We start from the raw sequence: 23,934 nt of genomic DNA, 5'->3' as shown, positions 1-23,934 counted from the left end.
CTGGATTAGACCCAGTGGACATAGAAGAAGCAATGATTGGAAGCAACCTGATTATGAGAGCTTTGGAGAAGGCAAGACAGCACAGTTTTTTATTTGTTTGTTTGGGGGATTTTTGGTGAGGCAATGGGGGTTAAGTGACTTGCCCAGGGTCACACAGCTAGTGAGTGTCAAGTGTCTGAGGTTGGATTTGAACTCAGGTCCTCCTGAATCCAGGGCCAGTCCTTTATCCACTGTGCCACCTAGCTCCCCCCCCCCCCCGGACAGCACAGGGTTTTTGTTTGTTTGTATGTTTGTTTTTGTTTTTATATGGAATGCTTCATGAATTTGCGTGTCATTCTTGCACAGGGGCCATGCTAATCTTCTCTGTATCATTCCAATTTTAGTATATGTGCTGCTGAAGCGAGCACCCAACAGCACAGTTTTTAAAGAAAATCTTATACCTTTATTTATGTAAAATAACTGCAACAAGGAAAATATCAACAATTACTAAGCTTTATGTCAACTTTTCCATCTGTATAAAATTGTTAAAAGAATAATCTATCTATACGTCAAAGAATCATTGATGAGAGTATTAGTAGGAAGTTGGTAAGATTTTGCAAATGGTAATCAATAGTAGACGAAATCTTTCCCTTCACACAGTTGACTAAAAATGTTTAGAGCAGTGATGTCAAACACAAATAGAAATGGGGACCAATAAATGAAACATAGTGGTCCCTGTAGGTCACAGAATGACCTAGCTTTAAAATGTAATATTATCTGTTTTGTCATATTTTTACTTATCTTAAATATTTTCCAAACACAATTTAATTTGGGGTGGTCTCACTCAAGAGTGTTGTGAGTTGCATGAGGTCAGTAAGTGGCTTTTGACACCTCTAATGTAAAGAATGCAAGATCTATCAACCAAGAATGAGTAAGTATTTATTTATATATTTATGTACCTATTTATTTGTTTATTCATTCCTTCATTCACTCATTTTGCATTCATTCATTCATTTATTTATTCATTCATTTGTCCATTTATTTGTTTGTTTTTTTACTTTTTTATTTGCAGATAACATTTTAATCAGCTCAAATTTGGATGCTACATTATCTTCAAGTATCTGAGAGTGCTCACTCACAATTTTTTCCCCTTTTTACAAAGCCTCTTATAAGATATACAACTTAATTAACAAACTAAGCAGCTTATATGCTGGCAAGATATCACAGTTGGTTTATATCATAGTAAAAGTTCATGGGGGCAGCTAGGTGGCGCAGTGGATAAACCACAAACCCTGGATTCAGGAGGACCTGAGTTCAAATCTGACCTCAGACACTTGGCACTAGCTGTGTGACCCTGGGCAAGTCACTTAACCATAATTGCCCCACAAAAAAAAAATCTATAAAAAAAAGCGTTCACATGAAATGGACCATTAAGTAACACAGTATGCACTGTATCTGGACAGCACTAAAGATACTATATCATCTCTATGTAAATGCAGTGCTATGTATATAGAGACACATATGGATCTGTATCTATATCCATCTGACTGGGTGAAAAGGAGCAGATAGATTCAGCAAGCATTTATTAAACATTTACTGTGTGACAGACATTGTGCTTGTTGGTAGTTTTTTTTTTCTTTTCAAGTCAACAAAAATTTATTAAACAATAGATATGTGCCAGGTTGTGCTAAGTGCCAGGAATACAAATACAAGCATAAAGACAGTTCTTAATCTCAAGAACATTACATTCCAATGGTGGGGGGAATAATATATAAAAGGAAATTTAAAAGAGACGAGGGTAGGGGAGAGTAAAAGTATCCATTGCATAGTAGAAACTGTCCAGGAGGGGAAAAAAAGAAAGGTATCAAACATTTATTAAGCACCCTTTAGGACCCAGAAACTCTTCTAAACACTTTACAAATATTATATCATGAAAATACATCATAAAGAGCTTTTATGGTGACAGTGAAGCTCAAGACATAAACTCAGAAAAAGAGAATGACTCCAACACATACAAGAAAAAACACAAAGAAAAACACTGATTGGGCATGAATACAACCAGAATTCTTAGAAGAGCTAAAGCAAGGTGTTTTTAAACCTAAAAATAATTTTAAGAAACAAATGAGAGCAGTAGGGGGAAAACAGGAAAAGAAGTAAGAGCTATGGAAGAAAGCTATGGAAAAAGAATTAACAGCTTGGAACAAGAAATACAAAACTATGCCAAGACATATTGTTGAGTCATTCAGTCATATCTGCTTCTTCAAGACTCTATAGGCCAAAGCACACCAGGTTCTTCTAGCCTACACTATCTCCCAAGGTCTGAAATATTGAAGCAGTCAAAAGACTGAAAAAATAAAAGAAAATGCAGGGTATATCACAGCAAGAACAAATGACATGGAAAAGAGATTGAGGAAAAATAATTTAAGAATCATTGGATTACCTGAAAACCATAACCAAAACAAGAACCTAGACATCAGATTTCCAGAAAGCATAACAAAAAACTGCCTAGGTCTCTTAGAATTGGAAGGAAAAGTAAGCATACAATCTACTCATTACCTCCTAAAAAGAACCCCCAAAATGAATGCTCCAGGGAATATTATAGTCAAAATCCAGGGGTTTAGGTGAAAGAAAAAACTAATAGGATCACACAATTCAATAGTCGCCATTATAAAGAAGTAAGATTAGAATTTGATATTCCAGGAGGCAAAAGATCTAAGCTTATAACCAAGAATAACTTACCTGGAAAAATTAAATATAATTGAGGAGGAGAAGTGGAGAGCAGGGAGTAAAGAAATGGATATTTAATGGAACTGAGAACTTCCAAGTATTACTGATGAAAAGGTTAGAGCTGTGTAGAAACTTTGACACATAAACACAGAAATCAAATATTACAAAGTAAACTTGAACAAGTCATAGGGGCCATAGTCTTATATGGGGAGATGATGCATGTATTCTCTCAGAACTCTTTTGTCATAAGGGGTAATACAGGGAAAATAATTAGACAGAAGGCCTAGGAATGGTTATGTTACTTTTTTTTAATCTTAAAAGAAGATTGTAATAGATGGGAAAGAGGAATATACTTAGAGAGAAAGAATGAAAGGAATAATTAGGAAAGTTATGTCACATAATTGAAATGTGAAAGAAGTCTATACAAGGGAGGGAGTGGAAGACAATTGAATGTCACTTTCATCTGAACTTGTGAAAAGAGAGAAGAACACCTACACATACATTTGGGTACAGAAAAAATATCTTAGCAGAGAAATAGGAGAGAAAGAGGAAAAATAAGAGAAAGAGCAGATTAAGATTAGTCAGAAGCAAAACAAACTCTTTTTTTTGTGAGGCAATTGGGGTTAAGTGACTTGCCCAGGGTCACACAGCTAGTAAGTGTTAAGTGTCTGAGGTGGATTTGAAATCAGGTCCTCCTGACTCCAGGGCCAGTGCTCTATCCACTGTGCCACCTAGCTTCCCCAAAACAAACTCTTAAAGATAAGGAAAGGAAACAAAGAGAAAGAAAAGGATAAGAGAATATGATGGAGGGAAATACACAGTAAACAATCATAACTGCAAATGTGACTGGGATAAACTCACCCATAAAATTGAAAAGACTAGCAGAATGGATTAGAAAACAGAACTCCAATATATGTTATTTATAAGAAATATCCTTGAAGAAAATACATACAGAGATAAAAATAAAAAGAAAAGGTATTTCAGCTTAAGGAAAAAAGGCAGGGGTAACAATCATGATCTTGGGCAGACCAAGAGCAAAAATAGACCTAATTAGAAGAAATAAACAGGGAAACTACAATTTCATAAAAGGTACCATAAACAGTGAATTAATATCAATACTAAACAAATATTTAGCAAATGGAATAGTATCTAAATTTTTGAAGGAAAAGTTAAATGAGTTAAATGGAGAAATAGTCAACAAGACTACCATGTAATTCTACAGTAGCTGGTGACTTCAATTTACCCCTTTGAGACCTAGATAAATCTGAAACCCCCCAAAAGTAATGAAATGAAATAGAAAAGATGGACCTGAACAGAATCTTAGAAAAGTTAGCATCATAGGTAACCAAGCAAGTATTTATTAAGCACCTACTATGTGCCAAGCATTGTTCTAGGCCCTGAGGATATAAATTTTTAAGTAAAACAACCATGAATGAAATAATAATGTAATAATAAAAGTTTTCATTTCAATACACTTTCCAGTAATAAAGCTTCTTCATATGCATTTTCTTGTTTGTTCTGGGAAGTCCAAGCTATATCATTACTACCATTTTACAGATGAGGTAATTAAGTCTCAGAGAAGGCAAATGACTTGCCAAAGATCCAACAAGTAAGTGGCAAAGATGGAACAGATATTTAAGTATTTTGGTTGTGAGTCCAATTTTATTTCCACTATATTAAAGGTCTTTAACATGGAGTCTATAAACTTATTTTTTTAATATTTTATTTTTCCCAATTATATATAAAAACCATTTTAACCATCATTTTTTACAATTGTGAGTTTTGAATTCTCTCCCCTCCTCATTAAAAAGGCGAGAAATTTGATAAACATTATATGTGTGGGCTCATGGAAAACAATATCTGTATTAGTCATTTTCTGAAAGAAAACAGACAAAACACACAAGAAAAATAAAGTTAAAAAAAAACAATTATGCCTCAATCTTCATTCAGTTTCCATAAGTACACCCCGGAGGTGCATAGCATTTTCTTCATAGGTTCTTCAGACTTGTCTTGGATCTTTGTATTGCTGATGATAGCTAAGTCATTCATATTTGATCATGATGCAATATTGGTGTTACTCTGTACAATGTTCTCCTGATTCTGCTCACTGCACTTTGCACCAGTTCATGTAAGTCTTTCCAGGTTTTTCTGAGAATATCCTGCTCATCATTTCTTATAGCACAATAATATTCCATCACAGTCATATATACCACAATGGGTTCAGCCATTCCTCAATTGATGGGCATCCCCTCCATTTCCAATTCTTTGCTACCACAAGAAGAGCTAGCTGTGTGAGTCAAGGTATTACCCCATGATGGCATTGATACTCTTCAAAAACAAAGGACAAACAGCAAAAAGAATTAGAGCTTGATTCATCACTCTACCTTTTAGGTCTTGAAACTAAACCTACTATAACCTTAATCCATCAGGCTTCTGCCTGTGAATAATGCTCTGCACTAAAGCGTCTTCTCCTGTATATAGGCTCTCTGGGGGTGGAAATACCAGAATTCCCAATATTTGGCTGTAGGACTGAAAGAATGCCTCACTCAGTAGAGAACCAAATGCTCAGGTTCTGATTCCCTGTTCAAATGAATAATGATCAAGGTTAAGGACTCAAACTGACTTCTTCCTTTCTCTCTGAGAAAGGTGTGAGTAAGTCAGTCATCAGCCCTTAACAAGGATGAGTTATTTGCAAAATTCACAAAATATCAAGCTTGTAAATTGTTAGAGCTAATAGATCCACTAATCTATACTGTCATTTTTGTTTGAATATTTTTATGCGTTTTGTTTTCATTGCCTAAGACATTCACAGATATTCCCCTACCACCTACTACTAACACTATTTAACTCTCTTTATGGTCAAGGAAAAATTGTTATGACATATTGAAGGCAACTGTGTATGCAATTCTCATACCCATGGTCCCACACTTTTCTTGAGAAAGGAGAGAAATCCAAATATATAGAGAACTGAGTCAAATTCATAAAAATACAAGTCATTCCCCAATTGATAAATGGTCAAAGGATATCAATAGGTGGTTTTCAAAGAAATCAAAACTATCTATAGTCATATTTTAAAATGCTGTAGATCACTATTGATTAGATAAATGCAATTAAAAGAACTCTGAGGTTTACCTCATACCTATCAGAGTGGCAAAAATAACAAAAAAGGAAAATATTGGATGTTGGAGGATATGTGGGAAAACTGGGACACTAATCTACTGTTGGTGGAGTTGTGAAAAGATCCAACCATTCTGGAGAGCAATTTGGAACTATGCCCAAAGGGCTATAAAACAGTGTATACCCCTTTGAGCTAGCAATACCATTGCTAAGTTTCTATCCCAAAGACATACCCCCCAAAAAGATAGGCCTATTGGGGCAAAACTTTTATAGCAGCTCTTTTTGAAGTGGCCAAGAATTGGATATCAAAGGAGTGCTCATCAGTTGGGGAATGGCTAAACAAGCTATGGTATATGATTGTGATAGACTATTATTGTACCATAAGAAATGACAAACAGGATGATTTCAGAAAGTCCTGGAAAGACTTATATGAACTGATGCATAGTGAATTGAGCAGAACCAGGAGAATGATGTACACAGTAACAGCAATATTGTTTGATGAAGAATTGTGAATGACTTGACTATTCTCAGCAATACAATAATCCAAGACAATCAGAAAGGACTAATGATAAAGCATACTATTGTGAGAAAATAATGGGATTTGGCAGATGCCCAAAGGCACCACCTGGAGATAGATTTAGAACTGATTAAATTGGGTGAGACTGACCTGCATAGGGTTGATTGAATTGAGACCACACCTGGCCAGCCCTGAGTGGGGTGTTGTTCTCAGAGGCTATGGACTATGACAGCAACACAAGACCACCCTCAATCAATCAGCTTGAAGGACCTCCCCTTCTGGGGGAGGCTAACAGGAAGTAGGAAGGGAGGCTGGCTCTGGCCTCTTTTCCTTCAGGGACTTCAGGTTGGTGGCAGAGAGAGGGGAAAGAAGATAGGATTTTCTTGCTTTACTTTTTGGACTCCATGTGTTCTCTTTACTTTAATAAATGCTTAATGCCAAAAACTGGTGCTGACATTTCTAGCTTATAAGTAAACCTTAGCTAGTTATCCTCCCACACCGGGGGTAGAAACAAGGAAACCACACATTAGATTTTATGTTTTTGTTTTGTTTTATTTTATTTGTTTGTTTGTTTGTAGGACAATGAGGGTTAAGTGACTTGCCCAGGGTCACACAGCTAGTAAGTGTCAAGTGTCTGAGGCCTGATTTGAACTTAGGTCCTCCTGAATCCATGGTCAGTGCTTTATCCACTGCAACACCTAGCTGCCCCCCACACATTAGATTTTTTTTTTCAGGGAAATGAGGGTTAAGTAACTTGCCCAGGGTCACACAGCTAGTAAGTGTCAAGTATCTAAATCCGGGTTTGAACTCAGGTCCTCCTGAATCCAGGGTCAGTGCTTTATCCACTGTGCCACCTAAATGCCCCCACACATTAGATTTTAAACATCACAATTTCGACCTCCAAAGAAAGAACTGATTAACTGAACACATACTGAAGCATGCTGTTTTTCACTTTCTTTCATTTTTTCTTTTATTCAGGTTTTCTTATACAAAATGACTAACATGGTAACGTTTTACATAATTGCACATGTATAACCTACATCTGATTTCTTATCACCTGAGAGATGTGGGAGGAAAGGAGGAATAGAATTTGGAACTCAAAACTTTAAATAAAAATGTTTATTATGAAAAAAGAAAAAAGAAAGAAAGGAGAGAAATCTGTTGCATAGCTTGTTCCCTTAGACTAAGAGTTCTTAATCTCTTGTGTTCTCACTCCTCTGGCAGTCTGATAAAGCCTATGGAAGCTTTCTTAGAATGTTTTTAAATGAATAAAGTGCACAGGATTACAATGGCAATTAGGTTGGAATATGGTTGTAAATTGTTTAAAAAACAATTTTATAGATCCTAGGTTAAAAACGCCTATCCTAGAGGGAGCTAGGTGGCACAGTGGATGGAGCACCGGCCCTGGAGTCAGGAGTACCTGAGTTCAAATCTGGCCTCAGACACTTAACACTTACTAGCTGTGTGACCCTGGGCAAGTCACTTAACCCCAATTGCCTCACTAAAAAAAAAAAAAGCCTTTCCTAAACCAAGATTGGTCATTAATTGATTGATTGATTGATTGATTGATTAATCAGAGGTCAGCTGGCTTTCAGTGTTGCAGTCTGTATTACTGTAGGTCCTGTATAGATTATTCTTTTGGTTCTGTTTACATCACTCCTCATTAACTCATACAAGTCTTATAACCATAGCATTAGAGATCTAGAAGTCATCTTAGAGACCACATAGCCCAATCCCCAGCTAGGTGGAGTAGTGGACAGAGTGTCCAGCCTTAGAAGCAGGAAAACTGAGCTTCTTTAATTCAAATCCACCCTCAGGCACTTAGTAGCCAAGTGACCCTTGGCAAGTCATTTAATCTCGTTTGTCTCAGTTTCTGCTTCTGAATAAAAAACACGCTAATATCTTTGCCAAGGAAACCCCAAATTGGGGTCAGAGAGTGTGACTCAACAGATAACAACAAAAGCCCAACTTCCTCATTTTGCATATCAGTTAAGTAACTTGTCCAGGTGACATGAACAGTAAGCAGCAGAAGCAAGATTTGAACCCTGATCTTCATTACTCCAAGCCCACTACTCTTTTTCCTACACTATGCTACCAGAATTTTTTTGTGTGAATTCCCTTTATTTCTCATTTTTGTATGTGGTGTAATAGCATTGCATTACATTTTTATTTCAACATTTGTTCATCCATTTCCCCAGTTGATGGCCACCCATTTTCCAGTTGCTGGTCTAATTGTTTTACTACAAAAAGTGTAGCAGTGAATACTTTGGTATACATGGGACTTTTTCTTTCTCTCTTGGACTTCCTTGGCATATATGCCCTATAGAGAGACTTGCAGATTAGAACAATTCCCTTATTTTACAGAGCTAGAGACTGAAGACTTGGCACTTTTTAACTTCCCTTCTGGCTCTAAAGGCTCTCTAACATCCTTTAGGTTGATGGATTTTTAGAGTGTCTTCATGTTCTAAATCCTATGACTATGACCAATGGGATCCAACTGGTCACTTCGACAGGAGAGACATGATGAAGTCTCAGTCAACCCACTCACTGCCTGGGTTTCCTCTCACACCTAGGGAGGGTGATCTTTCCTTCAGGCTGGAGGTCATGCATCGGGCACATTAGGGAATCTTTGCATTCCGTATCCTCCTTCCCTAGCTCTACCTCAAAGATAACTGCAAAGGAAAGACATATGGGCTGAATCCTGTCAGTTCCTTAACCTCTGGGAGTACAGCTGTGTCATCAGCTAGCGAGGACCTTTTCAGAGTAGAGATAACCTGGAGACAGCCTTGTGAACAGAGCACACCCAGGATGGTGCTGCTCAAGCCACACACCCCCAATTCCTCCTGTCCTCTAAATTGTTTTACTCCTGGAATATTCATAAAAACAATAGTCAGCCTCCAACTTTTTCTTTAATTCTGTCCTAGAAGTCACATAGCTCTTTGAGGTTTGCAAAACCCTTGACAAATATCATTTCATTTCATCTTCACAAGAACCCTTGGCAGTAGGTGCTATTATTATCCCTCTTTTACAGATGAGAAAACTAAGGCTGAGAGGGGCTAAGTGAATTGCCTCAGTATCATATTGCTAGTAAGCATCTGAGGCTAAATTTTAACTTTAGGTCATCCTGATACCAAGTCTAGCACTCTAGTCTCTCTAGGATCTAGAATTACTATATTATAGAACTTTAGATCTGAAAGAGATCTTAGAATCCCTCTGTTACAACTCCCTACTATTTTTACCTATGGGAACCAATGGAGGAAGGAAAGAAGGAAGGAAGGAAGGAAGGAAGGAAGGAAGGAAGGAAGGAAGGAAGGAAGGAAGGAAGGAAGGAAGGAAGGAAGGAAGGAAGGAAGGAAGGAAGGAAGGAAGGCAGGAAGGCAGGCAGGCAGGCAGGCAGGCAGGCAGGCAGGCAGGCAGGCAGGCAGGAAGGAAGGAAGGAAGGAAGGAAGGAAGGAAGGAAGGAAGGAAGGAAGGAAGGAAGGAAGGAAGGAAGGAAGGAAGGAAGGGAAGAAGGAAGGAAGGAGGAAAGGGAGGGATGAATGACTGGAATGATAACACATTTATTAAGCAGGCATTATGCTAAATTCTAGGAATACAAATTTAAGCAAAAAAGCCAATCTTTGCTCTCAAGCAGCCTACATTCTAATGGGGGAAGACAGCAACTAAAGGGAAACTGGAAAGTTGAGAGAGGAGATTAACATGGGGGAAAAGCCTGGTTTGGAAATAGCTGGGTTGCAATCCACCTATAGAAAGAGAATGTTATACATACATACATACATACATACACGCAAACACACACACACACACACACACACACACACAGTTAAAGCTGTCCAAAAGTGGAATGGGCTATTTACTCCTCACTGAATGTCTTCAGACTCTGTCACTTGCCCAAAGTAAACTCCTTGGAAGGAAGGATTTCATCATTTCTGTCATTATAGATTTTTAATTGTGCTGAATTGAATCTGGTTAGTGCCAGAAACCTGGTCTTCCAACTCCCAGGTAATACCACCAAAAATCAAAATAAACAAAAGTAAAGTAAGAAGCATCAGGTTTTATTGTTGATGATGATTTTTTTCTGGTTGTTTTTTGTTTTGTTTTGTAATTAAACTGCCAGCCAATCCAATCCAATAACAATCTTTTCTTAAACATAATCCCTGGCCAAGTCATATCCCACAAATATCCCTCTAGCCCAGTCGTAGGCATATAATAGACTGTGTATTTGTTATCTTTCCTGATTCTCCTAGCCGGATCAGTCCTCTAGTTATTAATGCTCCCTTTCCCTGAAACTAATTTTTTAAAAAATTTTGTATTTATTTATCAGAAACATGCCATTCCTCTATCTCTGACCCCCAGAAGAATTTAAATGCCTTGAAGGAAAGCGTAGTTCATTTTTTATTTTATATTCTCAGAACCCAGCACAATTCTGCCTCATTTAAATATAATTCATTTCAAGTCGTGACATCACCTCTCTGATATCATGGTCCTCATGGAGAAGGAGGGACAAACAACATATATACATTTATTGTGTGTATAAATATAGATAAATACCTTTACCATACCCTCTCTGAAAACTTGCATGGAGAACTCAAACTCTGAAGTAATTTTGTTTTTGTTTTTGTTTTTAAAGAAAATGTTTCTAGACCCCAGCAGACTACTGGGAGCTCTCCTCTCATCCTGATAGTACATCTTCTTTGAGGACTGTCTCATACTTCATAAAAGATTGTGTGTGCTGTTGTGTATTTCCCCACAAAGAGAAGCCACAGTGTGGTTGATTATTGGATTAAATCATAGTTCTTTGGAGCTGACAGGGGTCTTAGAAAACCTTTAGTCATAGACTTAGAGCTGTGATGAAATAATGGGATTTAGCAGATACTCAAAGACCCACCTGGAGATTAATCTATACTCAAGTGAGAGTGATTGACTGCTAATTAAGCCTACTTCAAGTTAATTGGATTGTAATCACACCTGGCTATCCCTTAAGAAGGTATTGTTCTCAGAAACTAGACTGTGAACTCAACTTGAGAACACCTTCAAAGCCAATGGATTTGGAGGATGCCAACCAATCACCTTGAAGCAGTGTGTAAGGACCGCCTCTGTTCCAGATGTATAAAAAAAGCTTCCACAAACAGCTTGCTAAGGAGTTCCTGATTAAAGCAGGCTCATGGAGGAGGACTTCAGGAAGAACCCAACCAGGCTGGAACTCTAGACTAGACTGGAGCTGAACCTTCTGATTTAAGGCAACCGCAATTTAGATTTTAAACATCACAGAGGCTAATAAACATTTATTTAGCACCGACTAGACTATGTGCCAAGTATTGTGGTAAGCACTGAGGATACAAAGAAAGATAAAATCACAGTCCCTATCCTCAAGAAGCTCATAGTCTAAGAATCCAGATTTAGATCTGAAAGAGACAATGGAGACCATTTAGTTCAACCCTATCATTGTACAGATGAGGAAACTGAGACCCACAGAGGTTAAGAGATTTGCCCAAAGTCATACAGGCAGTAAGTGGCAGAACTGGGGCTCAGGATGCAACATAGCACGCATGGACCTATCTAGACGTCATTTTATAGAGGAAAACAAATTAGGCTCAGAGAGGAACAGTATCTTAACTGAAGTCAAACAGCTGGTTTGTAATTAGTAGAAATCTGGTTTCTAATAGATCTATTAAATTGTGAGCTTTTAGGGATCTCTGAGTGCTTTCCTTAAAAGATCGAATACTAAAATTATACATTTGATCATTGAACAAAATATTTCCTCTAGGTGAGCAAAACGGTATTTTAGAAAGTTCAAGTTTGAGAAACTGGGTTAGAATTTCTACTTGTGTGATCTGGAGGAAGTCACTTCCCCTCCAGGATTCAGTTTCCCCCTCCGTTAGAAGAGAAGATTGGACTAGGGCAGGGGTCCCAAACCTTTTGTTTTTAATATCCCAGACCCCTTTAGCAGCCTCCTAAATCTTGTGCTCTTTAGCTACTTATACTCTCTGGATCCCAGTTTCCCCATCCATCAAATGAGAAGGTTGAACTAGATCAAGGGTTTTTAACCTGAGGTTCAAGAATTTATTTTTTAAAATTATAAAAAATGAATGAATGAATGAATGAATGAACAGTTAAATAAATAAATGGGTGAATGTATGAATAAATAAATGAATGAATGAATGAATCAATAGATGGATAAATAAATAATGGGGGCAGCTAGGTGGCACAGTGAATAAAGCAGGCCCTGGATTCAGGAGGACCTGAGTTCAAATCCAACCTCAGACACTTGGCACTTACTGGCTCTGTGACCCTGGGCAACTCACTTAATCCTCATTGTTCTGCAAAAAAATAAACAAATGAATGAATGAATGAATGGATAGATAGATAGATAAATGAATGAAGGGATAAGTGAATAAATGAACAAATAAATAAACAAGTAAATAAATAACATGTATGGATAATAGAATAATTTGGATAACTATATTTCAATGTAAATGCTACATGTTTTATTTAATGTATTTAAAACCATGATTGTAAAAAGGGGTCCCTAGGTCTCACCAGACTGTTGCCAAAGAAGTCCATGATATGTACAACAAAGGTTAATAACTCCTGGACTAGATGTTTCCAAGGCCCCTCCTAGTTCTAAATCTATGGTCCTATGGGCACCCTTTTAGGTCTGCTTTCCTATTGGTCCTTTGTGCTTTCCAGGGCAGCCATACTGCACAGCCCTCCTTTTCTCTCATGTTGACACCAAATATCCAGAATGGTACCATTTCATGGGAAGTCAGTGGTTCTTCTTCCCAAAGGCATCCAAGGAATAAAAGAAACAGAAGCAGGAAAGACATGAGTCTTTGATTCCAATGACAGTATCTTCAAGCCGGAAACTTCCTTTAAAAGCAAACCAAATATAACAGAGCAAATGTCATTGGATTACAAAATGGATTTGGAAGAGACTCATAGATATCTTTGATAAACAAAACGAGACCCTTGGGTCAGGATATCAAGAAGCCCGTTTTCCTCCACCCATTAGATATACCAGTTACTCTGATCTGTCCTCACACACATACAGACCTGTCACACACCCTCCACTCCCCCTCTGGGGAAATTACAAACACCGGATAGAGCCAATGGGACATGGGAGCCCGGATGCGTCACTGCCTTGGCCGCTGTTCGGAGTTGTTTACTTTTGAGGTCATCGAAGAAGAAAAATGTGAGAACATATTTTGGGAACATGGTGGCCAAGCAAAGTCTGGGTGCCAGGGAAGGCAGAAACAATAGAACGGGAGGGGCAATGATGGAGCGGAAGGATAGGGTTGGGGCACCACATGCCACAGGAAGACTCCATGCTAATGGCTTTGGCAATTTCCCCTGCTCCCTACCTTTTGCACACTACAAGGAGGGACCCAGATTCTATTTTTTCCCATCTCACATGATATTTTTGTCCAGCCACTTGTAGATTCACCTTGGCGCATAAAGGGTCTTTGTGGGCCAAGTCCAATTTCCCTTCTGATTCTGAAAAAAATGAATATTTTGGATCATAGATCGGCAAGGTAGAGCTATTTGTGTGCATTGTTGGTCAAAGTTGTTTCTTGGGAGGTATCCATCCATCATTGTCCAGTTCAAATGCTACTGTTCATTCAAAGGAAATCACTCGTCTCTCTGCCTCCTCCAAAATAATAAATTCTCCTCCAACCATATTTCCCAATCAACTATAATGCTCTTGGGTTCCTTAAACTAGCTCAGGAAATTATTGACTCAGAGGGCAAAAAAAAAATATCATTAAAGTTGTCTTTAACTACAGTGCCTGGGCCATCATAGACACTTTATACATTATCTATTTTGCTATCTACTTATGTATCTACTTACCTATCTATTAATCTCTTTATTGATCTATCAACCTTTAAAGAAGTTGCCAATTAGAGACTTCCGCAAATGATCTGCCCAAAATGTTTTCAGGTCTGGGCTGGACAAGGATGGCTGTTGAAGTTCTTTCTCACTCTGAAAGTCTGTAGTTCTATAATTAAGACTAATTAAGAGTTTCAGGGCACCAAAGGAACCCTCTTGTACCTGAGTTGTCCAGTTTCATAAAGCACTGGCTCCGAAGGAGAAGCACCTTACAATCTATAGAATCCATTCCTCCCAATGTCTCTGTGAGATATCTCCATATTTCCGATGAGAAAACTTAAGCTGAGACATATAGATCATAGAACTAGCTAAATGGCAGGATTAAAACTTGAATACATGTCACCTGGGGATTAAGTGGAAGAGTCAGAATTTGAACCCATGTCCTTTGACTTCTGTATCATAGTATCTCTGTGATTATGGCCAAATTGTTTAATCAAACTGGGCCTCAGTTTCCTTGTCTATATAAACTAGATAATCTCTAAATTCCATTACTGCTCCAAAGGGACTAACCATGATGTCTACCTCTCCCTGGATGGTGGTCAAATAAAGCCACACATCTCCAACAGGACTGGACTCCTTCTTGAGCTATTTCCTGGAATCTCTCTCCCAATTTTAATCCCCTTCACTTTCCAACCAGCACAAGAATCACTTAGGAAACTTAACTGGGGAAAATCAATCAATTGACAAATATTAGCACCATAAGATCTTAAAAACAGAACTGGAGGAAAAAAACTTCCAAGACCAGCAAGTCTAACCCCTTCATTTTACAGATGAGGAAACTGAGGCCTACGGAAATGAGCTGACTGATAGGATTTGAACCAAGGTTCTTAGACTCCATATAGGGTCTCAGTGGTCAGAGAGTTTATAATTTAATTGGGGAAATAAAAATCAAACCAACACAGAATTAACAATACAAGGCAGCATGTACTAAATTGTTGTTCATCCTTCATTTTTTTTTTAATTTTTTTTTTAATTTTTAGTGGGGCAATGGGGGTTAAGTGACTTGCCCAGGGTCACACAGCTAGTAAGTGTCAACTGTCTGAGGCCGGATTTGAACCCAGGAACTCCTGAATCCAGGGCCGGTGCTTTATCCACTGCGCCACCTAGCTGCCCCCCATCCTTCATTTTTGAAAAGGACCAATGACATCCCCACATGATCTATTATCTTGAGTGGGAATTGGATTTAAGTGAGGTAGAGCTGCACAAGTTGTCAGCCTCACTCTCCCTTTCAGAGTCATCAAAGTCCAGTGGCAGGACAAAATATCTGAATAAGCTCTAAGCGTACCATGGCATCTGCTTCAGCCACCTTCACGGTCATTGGAACAAAGTGTTCTCATCTGCCCATTCTGCTCAGGGAAACCTTCACATGCTTGGGGTAGACATCCCCTTAACTCTCTGGTGGTTTTGAGGTCTGGTGTTACTTTCAACCTGGTTTAGCACATCTGCCAAGTTTACTAGGATGTGGTCACTGTGCATGCTACAACTTCTTGGAGCCATGGGTGAGAGTCTGATGACAGGTGGACCCCAAAGGTGAATGAGCAGTCCTGAAAAAGTCTCAGCAAGCCCTCACAACGGAGGAGCTAATCCTTCCTGACTCCCCAAATATCCCATATGATGAGTAACTAATGAGTAAAGTAGATGATAAGCACTGCACATTTCCAGAGAGAGTGAGAGAGCAAGAGAGCAAGAGAGCGAGAGAGAAAGAAAGAAAGAAAGAAAGAAAGAAAGAAAGAAAGAAAGAAAGAAAGAAAGAAAGAAAGAAAGAAAGAAAGAGATCAGTGTAGCCTAGAATGGTCATGGAACGATTCATGAAGGAAGTAAGACTAGAATTAGGTCCTGAAGAGTGGGTAGAATTTGGATGGGAGAGAGGTTGAAAAAAGGGAAAGGTGGAAAGAAAAGTGGGAACCAAAGCATGAATGGGGGAATGACCCAGCAGAATCAGGGGATGGGCAGGTTCACCAGCCTGGCTAGACTTCAGACTTCATTTGAAGGAATAAGAAGGAGGGAGAAAGAGGGGAGGGAGAGGGAGGAGGGAGATCAGTATGTTACCTCAGCAGTTTCTGTGGAGTGCCTCAACCTCCCTCCATCCTACCCACCTCACTACTACTATGTTGGAAACAAGGGAAGTGCTTACAATTTGATTTGATGGCTAAGACATATATCATTATATTGTTCTAGCATTATAATAGCTGACTATAGAAATCTATAGTGTTTTAAGTTTTTCAAACTGCTTCCCTTACAATCATCCTGTGAGGCAGATAGTACAAGTAGTATCTACCTGTAGAAGTGAAGGCAAGTCCCTTTCTTTCCTGTGCCTCAGTTTCCCTGTTTGTTCAAAACAAAAGAATCGTAGGATGATGACAGGGGTCTCCTTCATAGTGGGCTGTCCGTGCCCCCAAGCCAGTCATTGCTTTTCTAGTTAAGCCAAGAATCTCGGTATGTCTCTGGCTAGAAAGTACTTGGCCTGAGTTTGTTTTCCTAGCCCTTTGCCTCCTGCTGTTCAGAGGCACCAAAGCCTGCCTGGCAGCTCTGCCCCTCAGAGGCCCCAGAGCTCAGATCCCGCCCTCCTCCGTGGCCTGGCCAGGAGTGTGGGGAGAGAACATGTGAAGGGCTCTTTCAGCCCCCCAGACTGTTCCTTCTGTGTGCAGGAGCTGGCCCTAGGCTGGGGAAGGCCCATCTACACACAGCAAGCAGGCAAAGATGGGAGCCCCACCGCCACAGAGCCGGCGGACAGTTCCTGCCCTAAGGGCAGGCTTCCCTGGCCAGCCTGTGCTCAGCACTGGCAGGGGCTACTGCCCGGCCCAGCAGCCAGCCTGTCCATGTGCCCCCCACCCCTCCCCCATCTTCTCCCCTCTCTCTAGCTTACTCTCTCAAACGTTCTCCTTTTATATGTACATGTATATGAGAGTCAGTGGGGCTTAATGGTTATAGAACTCAGTTACAGGCCTCAGGGCCTAGAAGAGCTAGAGTCATGGCCTGCCTCTAAAACCTACTGACTGTGTGATGTTGAACGAGGAAAGAAGGAAGGAAAGGAGGGAGGGAGGAGGGAGGGAAAAAGGGAGGAAGGGAGGGAAGAAAGAAGGAAAGGAGGGAGGGAGGAGGAAGGGAAAGAGGGAGAGAGGGAGGAAGGAAGGAAGGAAGGAAGGAAGGAAGGAAGGAAGGAAGGAAGGAAGGAAGGAAGGAAGGAAGGAAGGAAGGAAGGAAGGAAGGAAGGAAGGAAGGAAGGAAGGGAGGGAGGAAGGGAGGGAGGGAGGGAGGAGGGAGGAAAAGAGGGAGGGAGGACAGAAGGAAGGAAGGAAGGTAGGGAAGAAAGGAGGGAGGGAGGAAGGAAGGAAGGAAAGAAGGGAGGGAGGGAGGGAGGGAGGAGGAAGGGAAAGAGGGAGGGAGGGAGGAGGGAGGGAGGAAGGGAAGAAAATGAAGACAGGCATGCCTGGGCTTTCTACAAAATTATGGTCTAGTAGGAACTCACCGATAAGAAAAAGGGGACAGGTCTTAAGGAGGAATATTCCAGAATGTGCAGGTCCTATTCTGTTCTCTAAGACTTTAAGTTGCAAAAAAGATGCTGATTTGCATTGGTCCAGTTTCCATCCCTCTCCTTGTGTGTGCACCTTCTATCTGTTCCTATAGATTGTCAACTCTTCCAGAGCAGGAATTGCTCCATTCTTTGTGTCTGTATCCCCAGCACCTAGAACACAGTAGTCACTTAATAAATGCTTGTTAATTGACTGATCTCTCCCTTCTTGCCGGTTCTAGATCTTAGGACTTTGAGCTGGAAGGGATTTTACAGATAATCTTATCATCACTAAGAATTATATGAAACTTTAAGGTTTACAAGATATTTTATGTCGATTCTCATTTAATCTTCACAACAACCCAAAGAGATTTGACCTCTGTTTTACATATGAGGAAACTGGCAATCAGAAGTTAAGTGACTTCTCCAGGGTCACACACATAGTAAATGTCTGAGGAAGGATTAGAACTCAGGTCTTCCTGACTCCAGGCCCAGTGCTCTACTCATTGCACTAACCAGCATCCAATACTCATTTTACAGATGAAGAATTGTTGTTGTTGTTGTTGTTGTTTGTCCTTTGTTCTAGAAGAGGATCAATGACATCAGGAAGGTGATATCATGACGTACTAAATTTGATTTTAAGTGAGGGAGGGCTGTGCAAAGTCACCATCCTCACTCTCTCCTCCAGAGCCATCTGGGTCCAGTGGTGAGATATACATCAGGACAAGTGGAGATGGTCTCAGATGTAGTGGAGACTGATTACCTAGAAATGTAAATCAGCTTGTGCAAAGCCAAGTAACTAATAAATACCAGGCTGAAATGTGAATTCACATCCTCTGCTTCCAAATACAGTGCTCTTAATCTCCACATCATGCCTTCCTCTCCTGTCTCTGTATTTGTCTTGCTGTCTCTATCTCTCTGTCTCTGCGTATCTCGTTTTCTGTATCTGTGGCTGTCTCTTTGTCTCTCTTTTTTGTCTATCTCTGTGAATCTTTGTCTCTGTTTCTGTCTCTCTGTCTCTGTCTCTATGATTCCCTATTTCTGTCTTTCTTTGTATCTTTATCTTTCTGTCTCTGTGTACCTTTGTCTCTGTTTCTGTCTTGCTCTGTCCCTGTCTCTCTGTCACTGTATATCTCTGTTTCTGTTTTTGTGCCTCTGTTCCTGCCTCTCTCCTATCTAGCTTATCTGTGTCTCTTTCTTCTTACCATTGGTTCCCCTTCCTCTTCTCTTTGACTCTTCTCTTTCTCCATTTCCCCTTTTATCCCAACACCCATTAAACACACAGACAAACATGTACACATACAACGTCATCATTTTCTGGAAAAAAATAAGAAATACGTGAATATGTACATACATACATGTTATTTATATGCCATTACAATATAATATATGCTCTATAATATATGTGAGTGTATGCATGGTATTTACATACATGTGTGCATATATATTTCATGGTAGATCTTCTGTTAATTAGGGTACCAAGGATATTTCCTCAGAGATTATCACTGGAAGAAAAATCCAGCCATTCCATAGCTAGCAGGGAAAGACATGAGGGGGGTCCATGGCCCCCATGTAGGGGTCCAAAGGCCATCTGAACCCATTTTCCCATCCTTACCAAGTTTGCCTGCTTCCTTCCCCCATCGTCCCTTCCCTCCCCTTCTTGCCTAGACACCTGTGCTCAATTACATGACACCTCATTCCACTTGTACAACCGATGGTATCCATCAACAGCCCAAGGCAATCACTGCCCCTCCATGATGGATGATGTGTAGGGCCCCCTCCCTGTGTCTGTGTAGATACCGAATCCTCTTCACTTGGTGGTCTTCAGGCTGACTTACATGCTCGCCTTCATTGATTTTGTTTGAAATTGGTTTCTTTGTTTATTTTTTACATTTTAATTCACACACATTAACCTTCATTTTTCTTGAAAAAATACCTTGTGGACCCATAGTTATGGCAATCAGGAGACCCGATTCTGCCATAAACTATGTGAAATAATTTGAGTAACTTCCTCTCTCTGGTCTCAGTTAAAATGAGGAATTTGAACCCTCTCATCTAATCCGTTCCTTAGCAAGAATCCCCTCCACCGTGTGCCCCCAGCATGTTCCTCTAGCCTCGGCCTAAAGACCTCTGGTGAGGACAAACCTCACTCCCCATAAGATAGCTACTTCCACTTTGGGCCAGCCCTACCTGTTAAATGCCATACTGGCATCCGGCCTTTTTTCTGCTGCTTTGTAAACTCCTTCCACTTGTACCTGGTTCTGTTTTCTGGAGCTAAGTGGAACAGGTCATATCTCTCTTCCTCAAGACAGACCCTCCAGTACTCAGAAATGGCCTTCATGCCCCCCCTAAAACCTTCTTTAGGCCAAGTACCCCCTATTCCTTCAAATGAACCTTATATATGCATAAACTTGAGGGCCTTCACAAATCTGTTTGTCATCTTTGGGATGTTCACCAAATTAACAATGCCCCTACTGGTGCACTCTCTCCTAGATCATTTACTTATTTGTTCATTCATTTTATCTATTGTTGTTGCTGATGATGATAAAGAACATTCCTATATGGCAGCTAGGTGGCAAAGTGGATAGACCTTTGGGCTTTAGGCTGGAGTTGGGAAGTCCTGAGTTCAAATCAAGCCTCAGACACTTACTTGCTGCATGACCTGCAGCATATGGGGTGTTTCAGAAGGATTAGCACTCTGGTGGGAGGGCTTGCCAAGCCCTTTTCAGGACTGCTCATCCACCTTTGGTGTCTACTAATGAAGCACAGCCACCACACCCTGGCAAAAGTCTCAGGAGATGGACTGAACCAAACTGAAGATAAGCAATGGGTCTCAGACATCAAAGACACCAAGGTCATTCACTGCATCCTGAGTCATCACAGTCATGCAGTCATCCTGAATTTTTTCCTGCCATTAGACTTACATGACTGGAAGACAGAGTGAGGCTGATGATTATGCACAACTCTGCCTCATTTTAAACAGAGACAGAGATACACACAGAGAGACAAAAACAGAAACAGAGATACACAGAGACAGAGAGACACAGCTGAACAACAACAAATCACAGAAAAGAGACCAAAACCCAAAAATGTTAAAATGAGATTTAAAGAGATTTCTTTATAAAGTGTGAACCGGCCTCAAAAGGGATCAAAATGGATGCATCTTAATAGCATAAAGAATGGCAAACCATGCATCTCAGTGACATTTAAAAGCAATTTTGGTGAGTCCAGGGGACAGACTCAAAGAGGAGCCAAGCTTCTGACTGGACAACAGAAGAGGCATGGCACCAGAGAAAGGGAAGGTGTAAATCGCTACACGGAGCTTGGAGAGAAGGAGTATAGACAGAGAAAACTGCTGCAAAAGAAAATTCTGGGATCCTCGGAACAAAGCTACATGGACCAATCTGGCACAAGGAGGGAAATGAATAAGCATTTATTAAGCATCTACTGCATGGCAGGCACTGTGCTAAGAACTTTAAAAACATCTCATTTGAGTCTCACAACAACTCTGCTATTATTATTCCTCATTTTGCAGTTGAGGAAACTGAGGCAGATGACTTGCCCAGGACCATAGCTAGTGTCTGAGGGCAGATTTGAACTCAGGTCTTCTTGACTCCAGGACTAATGCTCAATATTCTATGTCAGATGGCTGCCTACAAGAGGTATAGGGAAAGATGCTAAGTTGATGTAGACACACACACACACACACACACACACACACACACACACACACACTTCAGACCCCAAAACAGTAATCCTGTATCTTCTTTGCCTCCCTTGTATCTCTTATGAAAGCCAAAAACCTTTCCCTGTGGGATTGGGGGAAATCTGTTTACCTTTCATTGTTTTAAAGATTTACAGCACTAAACTAATCTTTGCTAGTCTTACTGTACTTAGTGCAAAAGTAGTTTGAAGAAGGCAATCAAAGGGATAACATTTCCAAGAGAAGAAATAAAAATCACTCCAACATCGGGATTTGTTGTTGTTGTTGTTTTTTTCAGAAGCTGTGGCCATCTCAGGGCTGAGAGCTAACGAAAGGAAAATCACGCACTCTTTGCCCTCATCTCCCAGAGAGGTGAAGGAACGCTATAATGAGAAACGCATCTCTGTAATTCACTACTCAATAGCTGGCTAAGGGGCAAGTAGGAGTGGTTGAATAATCAAGAAAGAGGGGAAATGATTTGGCACACTGCATAGAGTGCTGCCCCTGGAGTCAGGAAGACTCATCTTCATGAAGTCAAATCTGACCTCAGATACTTCCTAGCTATGTGATCCTGGACAAGTCACTTTACCCTGCTTGCCTCATTTTCCTCCTCTGTAAAATGAGCTGGGGAAAAAATGGAAGAAAACCCCAAATGGGTAACGAAGAATCTCTCTGTCTCGCTGTCTCTGTTTCTCTGTCTCTGTCTCTCCCTCCCTCCCTCGCCCACCCCACACACACGAAAACAGCAAGATCACATGAATACCCAAAGAGCTAGATTTCAGACCAAGATCTTCTCATTTGAACCCCAGCCCTCTTTTCATCACACTGGACTGTCTCCCTACCTACTTTCTCCTAATACTAGTGAAACATCATCAGGAAGCCGCAGAACATTCTGCTCTCTGAGTGTCTGCATGCAGGCTTTACCAAGTTGAGACAGATCCAGATAAGTAATTTATCAGATAATGTAATTGGAATAAAATAAAACAAACTGTATAATCCTTTGAAATGTTTTAACTTTCTTGGAAGCCATTTCTCTGGGGAGGCTAAGCTACAGTTCATGATCTCTGGGCTGCTCTTGTGAGCTGAAATATGGATTAGTGGGGTGTGGACATCCCACTCCACATTTAACCAATGTTTATGAAGTCCCAACTATACGCGGGAGACTGCAAAGTTCTTCTATAGGGCTTTAAAATGTACTAAACACTTACCTCATATTTCCCAGTAAAGTAGGGAGGTCAGGGTGGAGGATTTTTTTTTTATTTACTGATGAGGAAACTGGAGCACAATAACTTTATCAAGGTGGCAAGATTAGTTAAGCATAGAAACTGGTACCTGAACCCACATTTAAGGCAGTTAGGTGGCAGAGTGGATAGCGGGGCTGGACTGGAATCAGGAAAACCTGAGTTCAAATCCAGCCTCAGATACTTACTAGCTGTGTGAGCCTGAGCAAGTCACTTTACTTGATTTAACTCAGTTTCCTCATCTGTAAAATTAGCTGGAGAAGGAAATGACAAACCATGTCAGTATCTTTGCCAAGAAAAACTCAAATGGGGACAGTCAGACATTACTGAAACAATAATAATAATAATAACTAGTATTTATATAGTGCCTACTATGTGCCAATTACTATGCTAAGTGCTTTTCAAATATTATCTGATTTAATCCTCATAACAACCCTGGGAGGATTATTATTATCCCCATTTTATAGATGAGGAAACTGAGGCAAACAGAAGTTAAGTGACTTGCCCCAGGTCACCCTGCTGGTAAGTTTCTAAGATCAGATTTGAATTCAGTTCTTCCTGATTCCAGGCCCAGCATTTTATCAACTCCTTACACATACACATTTTCCGTATTCTCTACTTGTTTTTGCTTTTTTCCATATATTATACTCATTTCTGCCCTTGTTTTATCGACCTTCCCCTCCCCATTGTAATATAATCTCCTTCGGAGGCCCAGACTGTTTTGTTTTTGGCTTTTATCTTCAGGGCCAGGAGAGTCACTTGCATATAGTGGGTATGCACATTAAAAAAATATTTGTTAAATCTAATTGAATCAAACAAAGGCCAGAGGCAGAAAACAGGAGGAATGCACTTGATGTAGATGGGGAGCCCAGCGTGATGAGTTTAAGGTAGAACAGGGATCATGGACTCATTGTATTTAGAGCTAGAAGGGGCTTCAAAGGCTATCTAGTCCAAATCCCCTGATTTTGCAAATGAGGAAACTGAGGCAGGCTCAGAGAAGGACCTTCATAACGTCATAGATTTAGGAACGTCCAAGGTGACCAAATCCCTAGGTTTTTGTTTTGTTTTGATTTGTTTTTTTGTGGGGCAATAAGGGTTAAGTGACTTGCCCAGGGTCACACAGCTAGTAAGTGTCAAGTGTCTGAGGCCGGATTTGAACTCAGGTCCTCCTGAATCCAGGGCCAGTGCTTTATCTACTGTGCCCCAAATCCCTAGTTTTATTGATGAGGTCACTGAAATCTAGAGAAAGGCT

General features: G+C 40.2%; 1 non-coding gene across 1 annotated transcript; it reads right to left on the bottom strand.

The window, feature by feature from the left end:
• Nucleotides 1–300: 300 nt before the first annotated feature.
• LOC122744847 lies at nt 301–407 on the bottom strand. The gene has a single exon (XR_006355188.1). It is a non-coding gene; the product is annotated as a U6 spliceosomal RNA (small nuclear RNA).
• Between the last annotated feature and the right edge of the window lie 23,527 nt (nt 408–23,934).

The sequence above is a fragment of the Dromiciops gliroides genome, chromosome 2 (assembly GCF_019393635.1).
Source record: "Dromiciops gliroides isolate mDroGli1 chromosome 2, mDroGli1.pri, whole genome shotgun sequence".
Classification (NCBI taxonomy): domain Eukaryota; kingdom Metazoa; phylum Chordata; class Mammalia; order Microbiotheria; family Microbiotheriidae; genus Dromiciops; species Dromiciops gliroides.
The sequence above is the reverse complement of the archived record's forward strand: the minus strand, read 5'-3'. Positions and strand labels throughout refer to the sequence as shown.